The sequence below is a fragment of the Podarcis filfolensis genome (assembly GCF_964270895.1).
Source record: "Podarcis filfolensis genome assembly, chromosome: 2".
Taxonomy (NCBI): domain Eukaryota; kingdom Metazoa; phylum Chordata; class Lepidosauria; order Squamata; family Lacertidae; genus Podarcis; species Podarcis filfolensis.
This window is the reverse complement of record NC_139605.1, coordinates 41918222-41935532: the sequence shown is the minus strand read 5'-3', so window position 1 is coordinate 41935532 and position 17311 is coordinate 41918222.

Sequence of the window (17311 nt, the reverse complement as noted above, 5' to 3'; positions counted from 1 at the left end):
AAACTTTCTCCCTCCTCTATGTGACATCCTTTTATATATTTGAACATGGCTATCATATCACCCCTTAACCTCCTCTTCTCCAGGCTAAACATGCCCAGCTCCCTTAGCCGTTCCTCATAAGGCATCGTTTCCAGGCCTTTGACCATTTTGGTTGCCCTCCTCTGGACACGTTCCAGTTTGTCAGTGTCCTTCTTGAACTGTGGTGCCCAGAACTGGACACAGTACTCCAGGTGAGGTCTGACCAGAGCAGAATACAGTGGCACTATTACTTCCCTTGATCTAGATGCTATACTCCTATTGATGCAGCCCAGAATTGCATTGGCTTTTTTAGCTGCCGCGTCACACTGTTGGCTCATGTCAAGTTTGTGGTCAACCAAGACTCCTAGATCCTTTTCACATGTACTGCTCTCAAGCCAGGTGTCACCCATCTTGTATTTGTGCCTCTCATTTTTTTTGCCCAAGTGCAATACTCTACATTTCTCCCTGTTAAAATTCATCTTGTTTGTTTTGGCCCAGTTCTCTAATCTGTCAAGGTCGTTTTGAAGTGTGATCCTGTCCTCTGGGGTGTTAGCCACCCCTCCCAGTTTGGTGTCATCTGCAAATTTGATCAGGATGCCCTTGAGTCCATCATCCAAGTCGTTGATAAAGATGTTAAATAAGACCGGGCCCAAGACAGAACCCTGTGGCACCCCACTAGTCACTCTTCTCCAGGATGAAGAGGAACCATTGATGAGCACCCTTTGGGTTCGGTCAGTCAGCCTGTTACAACTCAACTCCAATAAAACAATACATTAGAAACAAATGGAATAAAACATGTTACAATTAAGTGAAACAAAGTGCAGAAACTGCAATAGCAAGATAATTCTCTGTGGTTTGGTATTACATACCCACAAAAGCCTGGGTGAATAAATGTGTTTTAAGGAGGTGCTGGAAAAGCAACAACTGTTGCCTTATTTCAGGAGGGACATAGTTCCTAAACTAGATGCCACCAGAGAAAAAGCACGCCCTTGGAGGTTGCCAGATGTATTTCTGCAGACTGCAGCACACCCAAAGGGCTTCAGCCTGCGATCATAACAACTGGGCTGGTCTACATGGGCAAAGGTGTTCCTTCAGTTAACCAGCCCCCAAGCTGTTTAGCGCTTCATAAATCAGCAGCTGATGTCAAAACGTGGCCCGGTAGCAAACTGGCAGCCAGGGCTGCTCATTCATTGGAGGTGTTGCATGATCTCAGGAGGCTGTTCCGGTTAGTAGCCAAACTGCTGTGTTTTGAGTAAGCTGCAGCTTCCAAAGCAACCTTAAGGGTAGTCCCACATACAGCGCATTACAGTCATCCAGTCATAAGGATACCAACACATGGATCATGGTGCCCAAGTGATTCCTGTCCAGGAATGGGCAGAGCCATCACACCAGCCAAAGCTGGAAAATATCACTCGTAACTGCTCTGGCCACTTTGTCGTCTGGTGACCATGATGATTGAACAAACACAGACCCTCCAAGGGTCCCTGTTTTTCAGGGACAGTCCCGGATTCACAGAAGCCATCCCAGTTTCTGATTTGATCCCAGAAGGTCCTGCTTTTCCTTAGGGCGTCCTTAGTGTCATCAGCAAAAGGTTGGAGGGTATGCAATCACTGCCACGCTACATACCTGTTCCTTAAGGAGAAAGGCAACCCGATCCAGAACAGAGAGTCGCTTAAACACAGCCTCTGCTCCCCCCAACCTCGGCATCTTGTCTGGATTCAGCTTCATCTTACTGTCTCTCATGTGCAGAGAGAAACTGCCACTGCAAGACCAAACCTCACCAGGTATTAGGGGGTTATTTCGACACCAATTCTGCCCTTGTTAGCACATACTCTACTTGTAACAGTTGTCTGACATTTTGTGGTAGCTTCAGCCATGCCTAAGCGAAGCAAGTGTGTGCGTGGTACTAATGTGCAGATGACTGGTGCTTCCTATTTTTGTGCACAGTTTTTCCTCTCCAAAGCAGCAGGAAAAACAAACGTGTTGGAAAACAATTGGAAAAATGTCCGTCTGGGTCTCTTGGGGATACAGTATAAGAAAAACAGCATGCCATACATCATTAAAAATTGGATGGCAAAAGGCTTGAGAAAAGGGAAACACAACAGTAATCAAATCAAGGGGGACCTTGGAAGCACCTACACGAAAGCAATTTGCTTTCTGCAGCTGAAAGTCTTTGGAAAGCTAAAACTGCGACATCGATAACAGAACTTTTGCCCGTGCCATAAATCTGGTACTCAGAACAAATGAAGTGGCCTGTTCAGACCTGCTAGCGGCTCTTGAGCGTGTGCCAAAGCTTTGAATCATAACTTCAGCCAGATCAAAATCGCAAACATAACCTTGGGAAGTTCTTGGTGTTAAGGATCCATTTGTTTCCAAATGGGATCAAGCCATATCTGAGTACAAGGAATCTCATGAGATGTACCCTTTAGGCCTGAAAGGGCTGCGATCTAGGGTGGTTGTCCTGTATGCATTAATGCATTAATGGGATGGAAATGGGTTAAATTGTAGATCCCAGGTTTAAATGCACAGCTTGCTTTTGGGGTGGTAAAGGAGCATATTTTCCTCACCTTGGTAGGAACCTTTTAGACAAGAAAGATTCTGGAAGAGAGTAGGGTCAGTCTCTTGTAACGCACAGCCAAAGCCAACAAAAGATCAGTCCCGTTCCTTGCTAGTGATTGTGATGAATTGCTTTCTTGCACTTATTAAGATTAATTTAGATTTCCACCACAGAAGAAAGTATATAGCCATCTTGGCTTTCCCCCTTCTGAATCATTTGGTTACAGACATACCACATCCTACATGCTTTTCTGTTTATAAGACCATGCTATTACCAAGCAGCCGAACATTCCTGATAAACAAAATTATGTATAGCTGCAGAGGCCTTGAGTTTTTGTTGGGTTGCAACTGTAGGAATGTCCTCTTACCCTGTACTCATACAAAAACTGTATTCTCTCTAATGTATAATTTGGATGTTTCCATAGCAAATTAAAATCCTTCTAATTAAATATGTCAGTGCTAACGAAGGTATCCTTTAATTCTGGAGAGCCTTTAACAAGCCAAAAAGAGGGGCAGGATGAGTATATACTAGTGGAACAGATCAAACCATTCTGCTGAGTTTTAACAGGGTGATGCTTTGTCCTATGCTGACAACTACTATGGTTGATTGACATGGGATTTCCCCCTCTAAGGCTCTTAGTGATGCTGGGAACCTGAAGTCCATTTCAAGCACAGTGAAGAAACAAGCCTTTCCTCTCTCCATACTGCCTTCCCCTGAATCTGTAGTTATTTAAGAAAAACAAGATATGTAGCTGTCTGCTGCCTATTGTGTGCATCTGGTTTGGCCCTACAGTAGATCTGGAGCAGATTCATAGGCATCAGGATGGGAGAATGGAAGTCCATTTAATCTGGAAGAAAAACCATTCATTTCAGTGGAACTTTAACTGGCATTGGAACCATGGTGCAAAGGATGGGGGCAGGAGGAGAAAGAGATCTTTAGCAATGGCGGAAGAGTCAGATAGGTTGGCAAAAGTTGCATACACTGTGAAGGGCCAGATCAAAAACATATGGTCTGAGTTGTATGAGAGGAGGTCTGTGGTGGAGATTGGTGTTGATGTTACATCCAGTGTTGCTGGACTGCTACTTGTGCACTTGAGTTTCTTCTACAGTCCCCTGTGCACCCTCAAGATCTACTCCAGAAAGTTGGAGGACTCACCAGGGCAGATTTTGAGAACGTATGGGGAGAGGAAAAGAAGGGGAAGCCCTGTTGTGAAAGTGAAACTTCACATGTGCAGGGATGGATTAAGTCCATTGTTCTGTACCAAAAGGGAAGAAGGTGAGCATGGCACTATTGTGTTAGTCCAACAAGTCTCTCCACAGTCCCCCATGCGGGCGAGGGGGTATGGACGTCTTAAAGGTCTGGACCACATGGATGTATAAAGGTGCTAAACTGCTGCCACGTTGCATAAAAAGGCAACAGATTTGATTCCCATTTGGCTGCTCAAAGTTGAGAAGTCAACTTTTCCACCAGTACCAAAGTCCAAACCCGAGCATGCCAAGATTCTAAGTAAAGGATCTTTGGAGGATTCTATATGTGTCCTTATTTCTATTTCATCTGTTTAATATGTGAATATATCATGCATGCTTTATATGTGGTCTGGACCACATTTTGTGAAAATAAAAATAGAACCAAAATAAAAGGTCACTCTGAGCAACTTGGCTGACGGGATACAAAAACACAACAAATGAAAAGAAACACACCGTGTCTTCATGCTCCATGTTATGCTAAATCTCATTCTTAGAGAATCACTTGCTCCCTGGGCTTCTCCCACAAGACAGTAAACTTTGACTCGCAGCGTTTCAGGTTCCTCTACCCCTGCTTTCTGGGTCATGTGGAATGTCATTGTAACCTCGTTTCAATAGCCCATTGTGGCAGAGACGTGCCTATCTTCCTGTTGAAAAAGGCTTCTCAGCAGTTTTCTGTGCCTCACTTTCAACAACACACTTCCCCCTCTGCCGTCTGTGAGGACATTATAGTGTTTCCTCACAGCAGAAGGGCGATGAGGCAATTGTAAGGTGAGTGGGTTTTTCAATGACATAATTGCATGCCTGGAGCGTTAGAGGAGAATATTCACAAATGCTCTTGCCTAATTCTCTACCTTCGATTAGTGCTGATCGACTGATACGCAGCCCAGGCTCCCCAGAAGTTTATTGACCCAATTTTATGATAGACCTGCTTTCACAAGAGAAACGTCCGTCTGTTTCTGTGCTTCCTCTATGTGCAATTTGAATGCGAAGCAAACATAGGGGTGCTTCCTGTTGAACCGTGTTGTTGCTACCATTACTGGGAAAGGCGACATCTGGAAGTACCTTAAGATCAAATCCATGTGGGAGCTTCTAACATTCCCTGCTTAACTTCTTAGGACCCAGAATATATAATGATTTTTTTTAATGCCTCTTTTCCAAATTTTGTCCTGCAGCTGCCCATTTGCAAGTAACCAGTTTCTCCTAAAAGGACGTTTACTGTTGCTTATGAAAATGCCATAACAGTGCAGGGCTGGTGTCATGGGTGAAGATTGCTAGGTGCTTGCCAAGGTCTGCACCATGTGAAGACCATGCTCTAGAGCAGCGGTTCTCAACCTGTGGGTCCCCAGATGTTGTTGGACTACAACTCCCATGATCCCTGAGCTCTGGCCTTGCTAGTTAGGGGTGGTGGGAGTTGTAGTTCAACAATGTCTGGGGACCCACAGGTTGAGAAAGGCTGCTCTAGAGCCTCCTAACCCTGCCTCCTCTTCAACCTTTGGGATTCTGCCTGTTCATCTGCTGCAATTTTGTGGATGCTGCCAGTTTCCCCATTGCAAGCATGCATGCATGGAATGGCCAGAGTGAGAAGGAAGGCAATGACAAGGGCAGGGATGGACATTTGTTTCTCTGTTTCTCATTTTGTCTAGTCTTAAATTCAGTTCACCGCTTTTTAAAATAAAATAAAATAAAGACCTCACAAGAATTTGTCAGCATCCAAGTGCACATTTCTCCTAACAGACACATTTTGTCATGCAGCTTGCTGTAATATAATGCATTTCCACAAATATAGGTGCACTTCCCCCTAATACCCAGATTTCCACGCACATCATTTCATGCAAAACTAAGGGAAGTGCGAATTTTATGTGCTGGATGGTGTATTGTTTTGGGAAGTGCAAATCAGATAGTTTTGCACTGAACTGCAAACCAAATGAAATTTCTTCCTCATCCCTAGGCAAGAGCAAAGTCTTTCCTTGTGCTCTCCCTCTGGGAAGTTGTGTGCACTGAGCAGAGAGTGGGAGGGCAAGCCAAGGGCAGTTCCGTGGAGAGTAGATGGGGCCCAACAGAGAGGAGACTCCGCTGAAGATACCTTGCCCAAGAGCCCCTAAAACCTGGAGCCTCCAAGATACAAGTTCACAGGTGCATATGTACGGAGCCCGGCATAAGAAAGCACCTTTGCACAGCATTCAAAAGAACAGCCTTGAATATGTTGAGCTGGTTTAATCCTGTGTCTCTTTCCCCCGCCCTCCGAGTTTGGATGGGATTAACATAACACACAGGTCAAATACGCAAAACTATTGCAGCAGTGCTCCTGAGTACCGTGGTACCTCAGGTTACAGATGCTTCAGGTTACAGACACTTCAGGTTACAGACTCCACTAACCCAGAAATAGTACCTCAAGTTAAGAACTTTGCTTCAGGATGAGAACAGAAATCATGCAGCAGCAGCGGCAGGCCCCATTAGCTAAAGTGGTACCTCAGGTTAAGAACAGTTTCAGGTTAAGAACGGACCTCCAGAACGAATTAAGTTCTTAACCTGAGGTACCACTGTATTAGAAATGAGATGGAAATGTAATATAACTTTTTTAAAAACTGGCAAAAAAAATACATTGGGGGTGTTGCATCACATGCTTCACTGGACAACCTTTTCCATAATAATGGTGCCACCCACAGATTTTACTGAAAAGAAAGTATTTAGAGGACAGCTCTCCCAGCATAGTAATGAAGAGCTGCTCCTGAAAGAACACACAGCCCAGGATTTTCTGGGCTTTAAAGATTGCCACTAGTATTTGAATGCTTGGTTTTCACTAACAAACCCCTTGCTAGTTTTATTTGCAGGCGGTAGGTGGCACCAGGCCTCTGCATCCTGGCTTTTTTACATCCTCCATTAAGGGAATATTGCTGAATACTGGTTCTTTCGTTCAGCTTTAGTCCAAAACACACACCACGAGCTCCTCATTCGGCACTGAAATGTATCATTTATTTTAGTGGGAACTATGGCAATTCTTAACAATGACATATATTTAGTCATCCAAACAGAATGAAATGTTTTCCTTCCTGTCCTTGCTCAGCGGGTCAAATTTTGTAATCTTATGACTACTCCTCAAATCTGTGGTAGTCGGTTGGTGTAAAAGTTGCTTTACAAGCCTTGTCTCATTATCGCAACCGAGATCTCTCACAATCATTCTTACTGTGCTCAGGCCAAAAGAGACTTTGACCAGCAAACTGCACCTTCCCATTCCTGTTCTGCTCGCCTCCTTGACTTTCCACCATCTGTTGGAATTAGCTGGTCGATTATGACAACGCAACAAGCTTTCAGCCCATTTCATAAAAGTAATCAATGGGTAGGTAAAGAGTGCAGAACCACCAATGCAAACATTCATCTTTTCATTTTCTCCTGCAGGTCTCTTAGATATTCATATAGTCACCAGATGAACTGGGGACAGGCAATAATGGACACACAGTAAAGCTGCAAGGAAAAGCAACTGAGTCCCATCAGGGAACAAGGCAGGGTACAAACAAACAAACAGCTTTGGGATCCTGTTCATTCTCTCAGGCTAATGGGTTACCGTATATTGATTCTGCTCACAGCTTGATAGGTGGGGTGGCAAGGAATTTGCCCATGAAGGAGCTGGAACAACATCAAACACAGCTCTACTTGTTATGGTTTAATCTCTCTCCCCACCCCTGTAAAGCCCTGGTGGCACAATAATATAGTTAGCTGAAGTTGTAAGAACAGTGCACTAAACCAAATGGTTCCCAGTCTGCTGCTGGAAAGTAGTTCAGCCAGGGAGTGGGCAGAAGGTAAATTGGAACTACTGGCAGATTGCTGGATGATTTGCAGTTGATGAAGAAGGATTTCTCTTTCATAGCAACACAAAGCCCCCCTTTCCCTGAATTAGCCTGCCACATCACACATGTGGGTACTAGGTTCTGTTAATACTTTCTTGGGAACTTACTTCTGAGTAAGATCTAGGATGGCACTAATCCCACATAGAATGACCAGAGGGAAAGTAGGCCAGGGGGGGCAACAGGGGCAAAGGACAGGGGATTTATTTACTTATTATTTCAAGTCTACCTTTTTCTCCAAGGACCTCATGGTAGCACACAGTCTTCCCCCATTTCAGTCCCAACAACAACCCTGTGAGGTAGGTTAGGCTGAGCGGTGGCAACTGAACCAAGGTCACCCCGTGAGCTTCATGGCCAAGCAGGGATTTGAACCCTGGTCTTTCAGGTCCTAGTCTGACACTCTAGCCACTACACCACGCTGGCTAAACTTCCTTATACTCCAAGTTGTACCCTTTGCACATAGACAAGTGCCAGCCCTCTAAGACTGGAAATGCCAAGGGTTGAACCTCAGGCCATCTGCCTACAAATCAGGGATGGACAAACCTGTCAATTTTCATTTTTCTTGTCTCGCTTTCTAATTTTTCCAATTTTTAGTTCACATTTCCACACAAGTTTGTGACCTCCCTCCATTCTCATCATGTTAGTGTGAAATTCTCCTCATATACACATTTTTGAATGCAATTTCACTCAATGTACACATTTTTGCAAAGCAATTTTACCTTGCCTGATGTGTTTCGCCATTTTATTTCCACTAATAAATACACAATTACCCCTAGTGTATACATTTTTGAGGACGCTACTTGGCTAGAGAACTGTACTGTGAAATCTGGAAAGGTGCAGATTTTGGAAGATGGCCGTTCCTCCTCCGTTCACGCATTGTGTCGGCAAGTAAAAATTGGGTAGAACTGAATCCCCACCCCGTATTACAAGCAAGACCTAAGGTCCAGCCACAGAGCAACTCTCACCTCCATTTCAGAACATGCAGTTTTTATCACTTCTGCATCTCCCCAAATCCCCCTGTGTGCTAATATTATCCTTACTGAGAAAACCCCTTGGCCCCAGCTGCGGCCCAAGACTTCTGCATGGCACCCTGGGGGGTGGATCTATGTCTCTGTGGTGAAAGCAGGTGCCTGCCAGGCTTGCGAAGATGCTTCCTCCTCCTTTATTGCTCTATTGCTTTATTATCATTAACTACAGCCTCAGGGCCTTTTCCCTCAGGTCTGACCTGCCTGGCAAGTACTGCAAGCTAGGGCTCATATTCGGCCCTTCTTGAAGGAGACATTTCTTTCTTACTTTCTTCTGTTGGTTGACAACGAAGCAAAGAGGCAGCAGGTACCGTAAGACAGGACAAACAGGACAAAGGCGCCCCTTTTTTGGTCTATGTTCTCTAATACTCTTGGCTATTCTGAACCCATGTTGTCTGCCACACCCATGAGCCACAGAGTTTTCAGTACCCCCAAGCAGCTTATGGGACACAGGAGGGTGACTTAAGACTGAGTCATCCATTGATCTACTTAGCTTAGTGTTATCTATATAAACAAGCAGTGGCTCTCTAGGGATTCAGATCCAGCCCTACCTGCAGATAATAACAATAATTTTATCATGCATACCTCGCCCATCTGGCTGGGCTTCCCAAGCCACTCTGGGCGGCTTACAGCACATATAAACACATAATAAAACATCTAACATTAAAAACTTCCCGATACAGTGGTACCTCGGGTTACATACGCTTCAGGTTACATACGCTTCAGGTTACAGACTCTGCTAACCCAGAAATAATACCTTGGGTTAAGAACTTTGCTTCAGGATGAGAACAGAAATCATGCTCCGGTGGCATGGCAGCAGCAGGAGGCCCCATTAGCTAAAGTGGTGCTTCAGGTTAAGAACAGTTTCAGGTTAAGAACGGACCTCTGGAATGAATTAAGTACTTAACCCGAGGTACCACTGTACAGGGCTGCCTTCAGATGTCTTCTAAAACTTGTGCAGATGTTTGGGATTGATCCTGAGATCTTCTGTATGCTCTACCACTGAACGAGGGCTTTCCTAGAAAAGCTGCCATCTTCTCACTGGCCCCATTTCTGTATCTTTCACACCTTATGCAGATACTGAGCCAATGAAGCTTTTCCCTCATGACAGGAGAAGCTACAACACAGCTGCCACTTTCCCCAACCCCCAGCAAGCCTCATTGTGTGACAATTTGGGTGTGCGGGTTGTGTTGTGTCGAGGAAGGACAGGTCTCCTGCACCTTTAATATTTACGCAGGAAAGGGAATATCAGCAGGTGCAGCTTTGTGGGGTTGAGCTGGCCGTGCTGCATGACAAGCAACACCTGCTGAAAACCCCTTCTGCCTTATTGTTAAAGAAGCCCTGTCTTCTTTTTCATCTGGCCACACGAATGGCAGTCAGAAATTTTAGCGAGAGCAGCTTTTCCCCCAGCATTGAGATGCAGGGATTTTAACCACTTTAATTGTCATGCTTTTCAGCTGCCTTGTTTTATTGTCTATTTTAATTAAGGGTGTTTTACTGCTCCGGTGGAATCATTGTGTATTTTAATTATGTATGGATTTTACAATTGAACGCATAGTTGTAAAGCGCCTTGAGGCTGTTTGGGCATATAAATGGTATATAATTTAAATAATAAATATAATAAACAACTGATGCAATGCAACCTGGTTCTATATGCATGTTTGTTTGAAAAGCCACTCAACTGATTTCAGTAAGAATACTGTGCTATGCATGCAGACAATGTAGTTATCTCAAACTCAGTAGACTCCACCTGTAACCTCCATATTCATTGACTCATTTTCGTATGTGGAGGTTGCGGGTGGAGCCTGAAGTCATAATAGTATTCCTCTCTGCACCCACGCATTTGGTCTGTTTGCACTGGTGGCTTGAACAAGGCATTATTCTTTTAGGAGTGCAGCATGAACATGCAACCAGCCGGTTAAATAATTCACCCAAGATCAGACTTCTTGCTGTGAATAGGCCTAGCCATGAGTAACTGTGCCAAACATGCAATTTAAGCTGCAGACTTCAAACTGCTCATTTGCAGAGTAGCCAACCAATTTAAATATGATTATTCTCAGATAATTGATCTGAGACTCTGTTTCAGTCTTCACCAGGAGGGGGAAAGAAGCCTATGTACATAAAATACTGTATGATTTATTTCACTAGGAGGCTTGTGCGAGATGCCTCCTGCATGACTCCATAGCAATTAATTCAGTGCTGCTTAAGCAGAACTCAGTTTGAATTAAAATGCATCTGTATTGTAATTGGAGTTTTTTGTTTTGTTGCTGTCAGCTGGACATGCATAATAGGATGGACCCCTAATTTCCATTATCAGTCGCTTGCCTTCTTTCCAGCGCAAGAGGAGGGACACCAAGCTACAAAATAAGCGCAGTGAGCCTTATAGTGTTGATAAACATACTGGCTTCTTCACCACCCATGACCTTTTGTCTAGTTTATGGCCAATGCTTTTTATCCACTGAACTTAGAGCAATTCACTAAGAGACTGTGATTTATTATCTCCATTGTAAAGATTGCTAAACAGAGATGAAAGGCAATCTTGTTCCTCCTCTGCCACATGCTATAACAATGGTAGAGGCAAGTGTAGAACAGAAGTCTTGCATTTTTAAAATCTGATCTCTAATTCATTGGAATGATGTTGACTACCCTCTCCCTCCCCTGGCCCTTTCTTGTGATCTATCTGGAGATCTAACTCTGCCTCCCTTAGCTCATAGCAATTTCCCAGTAGGGCTCAATCCTGCAAGGCGCTAGGTATAAGGAGAAATGCATTTCTGTGTTTGCTTTAAGCATACAAGGACAGACAATGGTGCTGGGAATAAATTTGGATGAAAATCTCTGAGTTAGAAAAAGTATGGATCTTCTCTGTCATTAAAAAGCAAAAACACCTTATGAATCACTTTGACATTCCCATTGGAAGTTGGAATCTAAAATACTATATGTTCCATGATGCCAGGTTTGTACAATTTGTGACCCACCCAGAAGTCTCGGCGCCTTTCATCAGTCTTTTGATGAACAAGATGGGGGCGCATTGTATGTATGAGAGCATTTCTGGAAAGAAGCAATGACTAGTTTGCACAAGCAAGCTCTCCATGCAATTCTTCTCATGTATAGGACAGAGCATCCAAAGTTCATTGTAGGGAAAGGTTTGCAGCTAAGCAGTCGAGGTCTCAGGAGGTCTCCAGGTTCAATCCCTGGCAACTCCAAGTGGGGTTAGGAGAGACCCATCTGAAACCTGAGAAAGTCACTGCCAGTCAGTGTAGACAAGACTGAGAGAGATTGACCTGACTTACTTCAAGGCAGCTTCTTATATTCCTAGTATAAACCAGGCTGGACACAAGAAGAGCACATGGCAACCATCTCTGTGATTTTGGCAGCTTAAACTACAGCAACAAAAAGCCAGCCTTATCAAAGGAATTGGAGCTGACTGCTGCAAAAAGTATTCTTCTAGAGTCTGATAACACTAGGAAAGAGTGTGCAAATTCAAGAAGGAGTCGATGTACCTGCGTGCATTGGCTTTAAGAAAGCCTGTGGAAAATAATGTGTGCATATGTGCTTTGGTTTGTAGGTTTGTAGATTATTGAGCAGCGGCCACCCAGGATAGCTTTGATTGAAAGTGCCTGCCCTGTAAAAGGCCCTCCAGATGTCTAAAGGAAGACCAGGGCCAATATTCTATACTTGTTTCTGTCTCAGAGTCTGAAAAATGACAAAGCAAAACAAACAGAGAAGTGTAGGTATTTCGTTTAAACATTCACAGCTTGGGCAAAATTATTTGTTATTCAGAGGCTGCAGTTGCAATGCAGATCTCTTTACGTCCACCTTTTGTGTGATTGGTTCTGTTCTCTGCTTTGGCTAAGGGCACCAATGTACAGGACAAAAAGAATGTAAACCCGAGACTGGCCAAATTTCTTAGCCATGTTTCTCTTCATAGGATGCCTTAAGCTAGGGAGGAGGGACCTAAGGCCCTTTGGATGATGCTGAAATTCAGCTCCCATTCTTTCTAACCATTGGTCATGCTGGCTGGGGCTGATGGGAATTCAAGTCCAACGCCATTTGACAGGCCACAGGTTTCCCATCGCAGCTTTAAGCTGCAGTCTCAAGGAAGTCCAAAACCTAGGGTGATTTTTGTTTTGTTTGGGAGTTGGGGTGTAATAGAAAGACTGTAATTAGAGTTGCATTGATATGAAGAGTCTTAACATTTACTTGGAATAGCTCCAACGGAAGTGGGTTGACTTCTGATTTAATGTATGTTTAAGGCTGGGTTGTAAGTTTCCCTGTTTTGATCTATTGATCGAAACAATAAGTTTTGATCTATTGATCTCAGCCACTTGACAGCTAATTGTCATCTATCTATCTATCTATCATCTATTTATCTATCATCTAGCTACCTACCTACCTAATAGCAAATTGTTATGTTTCCCCAATACTATAGTTCCTGAATGCCGAAAATGGATATTTAGCAATATGTACCTCCCAGGTACAAAATGACTTAGAAGTGTATGCTAAAGTACCAAATGTGTCAATTACTTGAACTCTGTAGCTTGTTGTGATTCATGTGCTTTTGTTGAAACATACAAAGAGGCCTCATGTTTACACAAGATTCTTACGTGGCTGCAAACTTATAAATATTTTAAATCAAGTGCTAATTTTCCAAAAACATCTGGTTGCAACATTATTATTTTTTGCCCCAGTTGTTTCAAAGGCCATACCCAGGCTGCCTGCCCACAAGCCGCGGAAAAAAATGAGGCACAAACCTTTCCCTGCACGTTGGATCATCCAGGGAGGTCTTTAAAAAAAGAAAAAGAATAAAGGAGACAAATGCCATCTCTTCTTCTGTACAAATCATTGCTGCTGACATTAGATGCCTCTTCAAAGCAGAATGCCTCTTCATAAACTAATTGTTTACTCCTGCTGTGTAGATGCTGTGCAATATTTTTTAATGTGCATCTTTTGCTGCTATACATGTCGAAACTATATTCACCAAGCACAGCTATGTAAAATGCATGAGGGAAACTGGCTTTTGTTTGTTTGCCTGGCCAGTAGAACAAAGACCAATATCTTTAGCTGCAACCAGTTCTCAGTCTCCTAAAACTTTTGCAGATGTTACATTAGCATTTTAATATTAATCTCAATTGCTTTATCTCCCAAGATCATGGTGAGCTCTTGCTGCAAAATGCAGGATGTTTGGGGATTGATCCAAGTATGCACGGGATCTTTCTTGCCCCAGGGCTGTTCTGCAAGCACTCTGCGATATGGAGGTCTTCAGAAATATACAAGCACATAAGATTATGATAAAAGCTGGTTAGCATGAAGCAAACCTCAAGGCTGCATTAGTCAGCCGCAACCATACACTCTCGTTTTACTAGTATCAGTGAACGCCAGCAATAGTTGTCTCTCCCACACCCTTCTTCCGTTGGAAGCAAAGCTGCAAAACCACTCCTTGATGAAATAATGACAATGAAATTGTTATTATCCTCAGGAAAAAACCCCAAAAAGGTCTCCAGCAGAGAAGCTTTTCTTGCCGAGATCTAACTATGGCATTAGTATAGAAGCCAGTGGATGCTTTGTGGGGCACTGTCCCACCAAGTCTGCCCGCAGGCAGCCCCCACAAACCTGCCTCATTACAACCAGCAATAAGAGAGGTATGGGACACTAGTTGTCAGCCTCCTCCTTAGTCTCATTGTTTCCTTTATAGAACTTAGCAGGGAGGAGGATGGGAAGGAAACCAGAATTAGTTGGGACCACCTATCATTGGCTCTGGTGCCACCTGCTGGTTGGCCTCCCTGGCTTCCGCTCTGTAGTTCGAATGAGCACCAGACATCAAAGGTGGAAGCTTTTCAATTTTGGAGAAAAGTATTTTTTGTACTTTTTTTGCACCCCACACCAGGAGCTCCCCAATATACAAGCATATTGATTATATGGTATCAGACTTGTGCTACCAAAATATTGTGAATTGGGGGAAATGGCATTTTGCATCAAATGAACATTACGTGGGTGCTACATGCTAGGGGCTTGCAAACAACTACAGTACTTGTTCCCCACAAGCAGGAGGGACTAGTAACCAGGCTTAACTAAATCGTGCCCTGGAAGTCACCACATAAGTAGATGTTTGCAAAAACCAGCCATGTAATACCCAGTTCATGTTCCTTGTATGGAAAAAGTTACTTCTCTTGTAAGATTATTTAAAAAAACAAAAACAAAAAATAGGACATAAGTATCATAGGTAAGTGTGGAAACTGGTGAGCATTTTGGTGCACTAGGTTTTCCGGATCTAGTTCAAGGCTTTCTTCTGGCACCTCCACAACTTTGGTTAATGGGAAAAGATTAAGATCTATAAAGCCAACGATTTTAAGAAAACAAACGTAGATCGATGGTTGCCTATATAGTGTTGTTTACTTTAAAGGATTGGCTTGCATGTGGTTTTGCATACCTTTGTCAGGCAGGACCAGGGAAGGCCATGGAATAAGGCCTGGAGTAAATATTGTCTCTCATGAGCTGGAACCAGAGACAGAGATGGGGTGGGGTTTGAGGCTTATGAGAAGGCCTGCAATCTGGGCTAGGCTGCACAAAGGCTGAAGGCCAGAGCTCTTCTTACACACTCTCCAAGTGTCCCTGTTTTCCAGGGACAGCCCTGGAATAATGAAAACCACCCTGGCTTCTGATTTGATCCCAGAATGTCCCTATTTTCCCCATCAGCGGCGCTGCTCCCAAGCTCAGGGAGAATGAGCTGATGCTTGCCTGAGCAGTGGTGACGGCAGTGGTGGCTGCAATGGAGCATTCTGTTGCCTCTCCATGGCTGCCACTGCTGGCCTCCTCCTTTGAGCAGCTTGTAGCAGCTGCTGGAGAGAGGGCAAGGAGGAGCAGAGGTTGCTGCTGCTGAGGCCCAGCATCGAGTGACACGCCGGCTCTGAGGGGCAGGCAGAGGGCATGGCTGCAAGAGCAGAGAGCAAGGAGTCTTGCTTGTCTTTTTTTAAAACAACAACAACAACACGCTTTGTGCATCCATGTCAAATCCCACCCCTTTTAAAATTTATTTATTGCAGTGTATTTTTCTTTTTTTGCAAATCTACCAAAGAATCAAATCAAATCAGGATTAAGGGGTTTTCTCAAGATGGTAGAGGGCATGTGTTCCATTGCTGTAGTGGCTCTCACCCTTCTTGTGATAGGAAATGCTCTGTGGGGGCAGGAGACAAAAAATGGGGAGCTGAGGAGGGTCAGTTGGCGGGGGGAGAGTGAGAAATGTCCCTATTTTCATCTGAGGAGCATTGGAAGGTCTGTTATTATTGAGAGGGTGCTAGAAGCTAGGCATGCAACGCGCTGGGTTGCTCACATGATGCCATTCTCTGACCATATGGATGACCTTCTTTTAAGGAATGATAGTGAAAGGACGGCTGAACAACATTTTGACTGTTCAAAATGTTTATTTATCCTCTTGCAGGGTTTTTTTAAAAACAAGAAGCCAGGTAAGCGTTTCCCACTGGGATGATTTATGTTTAGTGGATCCTGCCTCAGAGAAATGAATACAATTTAACAGCACTGGAGGTCCCCTCCAGCCTTATGAATCTATAAATAAATGCCAGCAGGACATTCAACAGCCTTGATCCACAAGGCTCTGAACAGCTTTTTGAAAGCCAATCAACAGGGCTATAGAAGAACGATGCTATTAACAAGCAAACCTGCCCCAGTTGCTATTTTTTGGCAGGAGGGGGGTGTTTAGTTATTAAAAAAAAAAACCATATCTCCCTATCATTGTTTCAAGGAAGAAGTGGGAAGACCATATTGGAAAATGCCCTCTGGATATCCATCTAAAATCGTGGAATATGTAAGAATGGGCAAGGAAACTTCCCTTCCCTGCGTTTGCTGTAGAAGTCAAACAAAAAGGAACAGGATCTGATGTTGACGATAGTGTGGAAGTACATGTGTGTGTAATGTACACACATATACAAACATTTGCTCATTAAATACACAGCCAAGATCTTTCCCTGTGCTCTAGTTCACTTGTAATAATATACAGTACGAAGAAGATCTTCCAGCAAATTTGGACGCATGTTTCCAACGTATGTTTTCTTTCAGTGTCTCCTGATGAAAACATAACTTGGAACATGTGCTCGATGTTAATAAGGATTCAAATTCACTTTACAAGCAAACGTTAATGATACTCGCGGCCAGCTTTGGGGGCTGAATCCTGGCCCCCTAGATAGTCTCAGCTAAAGATCATGGATAAAGCACTTGGCCTGTCTCTGCCTTATAGCAAGGGTAGGTATTCGCCCTCCCCCTTCCTTCCCGAATCTCAAAGCAGCTACAAAATCATTCTGTGATTACGACTGCAGTATCCTATGTATATCTACTCACGGGAGGTCCCACACATCTCTGTGAAGCAGAGGGGCCAGAGAGCTGCCACCTACATTGCTTCAGCCCTCACTTTGATCTGCAAAAAAGCAGATATCCACACAGAGGAAAATGACCCTTGATTGACTTAAATATGTACCTAGATCTGAAGCTGATTGTATATAAAACATATTCACCAACCATGCAGAAAACATGATTCAAAATAGCACTTGGAAGGCAGTTGTGAACCAGACATTTGGAGTGGTATCTAACCACCACTTAGTTACTATTCTGAAG